A 2167-nucleotide genomic window follows, 5' to 3' on the forward strand; every position below is an offset into this window, starting at 1 on the left:
GTTTATCATTTTTATAAGTTTTTACCACAGTTAGTTTTTAGTCTTTTTGTTTTCACATTTTAAATTTACATTTTTTTGTTTCCTGTTTTTAGTTTTCATTATGAATTTCTGCCTCATTATGTAAATAAGGTGGTCGGGTCAACTCATCTCCTATTGGTCGACAGGAAGGAGCAGGATATATGTGCAGATCTGCTGTGCATGCTTGTGCCTCAGTTTACCTTAAAGTTTAATTTAAAACAATGGCACAGATAAGTGTTTTCCTCCTTGCCTTAGGTTTAAACTAAACTTTAACATGACATTGAGTCGTCGACAGGGTGGACCCCATAGAAATGAATACAAGAGGTCAGCTGCAGGGCGCTGACGACCATTGATGGGTCGGGGGTTAAGTTTTGGGCTAAGGTGTGAATTTAATTTTAGGGTCAGGTACCTGTGAGGTTAGGGTTAGGGTTGGTGGTCAGGGTTAGGCTGTAGAAAATAATGGAAGTTAGCTGTACCATATTGTGGGTGTGTGAATGGGTTTTAACACAATACCCAGTAGGAAAGAAATCAGCAATTGTTGCTGCCCATCAAGGGTTAAAGCTTTGAAGTCCATCATTCTGCAATGGGACAGATTTATTCACAAGTGGAACTGTAAGATTTGCAGAGATGGAAACCCATAATGCAGGCAGACTTGGGAGGTAAATGGAAAACAGGAAATACTTTCATTAATAATGCAAAAGCCAACGAGGCAGCAAACTTGCAGCGGGACGAAACACTGGAGAGAAACACGAAGTGGCAGTTGAGAGGTGACAGGTGGCAAACTGACCAGGAGAAACACTGAAGAGCTGACTGAGGGAGAAAAGAGACAATGGGACAAAAGTAAACTCAAAAAGAATGTAGATTATGATCTAAACACAAACCATGACAGGAACAAGGTCATCAATTATGACATTTGTTAATCTTTACCAAAATGTCCCAGCAAATTCACCCCAAGGTCAGACTGTGCCGTTTTCATAGAAATGACAAAAAACAGACTCCAGAGCCTCAGTTAGTAGGTTAAATAATAAAGTTGTTTACAGTAAAAGACTTGACAATTACAATCTGTTTGAAAGAGTTGCAGAGATAAAGTGTTATTTCTTTCTGAAATGAATACAGCAGCTTAGTGACTGGGGGGTGGAAGGGATGTTGTGTGTTTTGTTATTTAGTTGACCATCAGCTCCTCTGAGAGCTTCTGTCTGACAGCTGAAACTTGGCACCAGAACAATGACCCCAAACTTGGAAGCAACTCTGCACCAGAACGACTGAACAAGATAAAAAAAAAACTTGGTGTTGCATTGGCCCAAAAAGTTCTGAGTGAAATGTGGACTGTACTAAAAACAGTCATGCGGACAGGATGGCCCACAAACCTCAGCGATCTGAAGCAATCCTCTGCAAGAGACAGTCTGATAAATTTATCAAGTAAGAGGTTCTGCAAGTTCTTTGATCACGGTGTGGTTTTGGTTTTTCATTACGCAGTTTTTCCATGTTGGCTTTGTTTTGCTTTATAAATATTGACATGGTTGTTTGTTTCCAACTATAACAGGAAACGGCTGAAGCTAAAGTAATCACTAGATTAGAAAGCAGTGGCAGACAAAAATTAAGAGGCGCTCCCAGATACAAACATTCTCCTAACAAGCTGGTTAGCTTCTTTTTTATGATCATCTGCTAACTAAAGTTAGCAATCTTAAATAAAATATTGACACAGCATTACAAAAACAGATTCATGCGAATATGCTGTGTTAAAACTTAATCAGGCTTAGCTCTCAATTTACTGTAAACCACGTTTGAATATTAAAAGTACCGTAACTTACAGTGGGTAAAATAAGTATTGAACACGTCACCATTTTTCTCAGTAAATATATTACTAGAGGTACTAATGACATGATATTTTCACCAGATGTCGGTAACAACCCAAGTGATCCATACATACAAAGAAATCAAACCATAAATGTCCAGAAATGAAGTTATTTGTAATAATGTGGAATGGCACAGGGAAAAAGTATTGAACACACTTACTGAAATTTATCTAATACTTTGTACAAAAGCCTTTGTTGTCAATGACAGCTTCAAGACTGTATGGAGAAACTAGTGGCATGCATTGCTCAGGTGTGATTTTGGCCCATTCTTCCACACAAACAGTCTTCAAATC

The sequence above is a fragment of the Austrofundulus limnaeus genome, unplaced genomic scaffold, assembly GCF_001266775.1.
Source record: "Austrofundulus limnaeus strain Quisiro unplaced genomic scaffold, Austrofundulus_limnaeus-1.0 Scaffold263, whole genome shotgun sequence".
In the NCBI taxonomy this organism is placed as follows: Eukaryota; Metazoa; Chordata; class Actinopteri; order Cyprinodontiformes; family Rivulidae; genus Austrofundulus; species Austrofundulus limnaeus.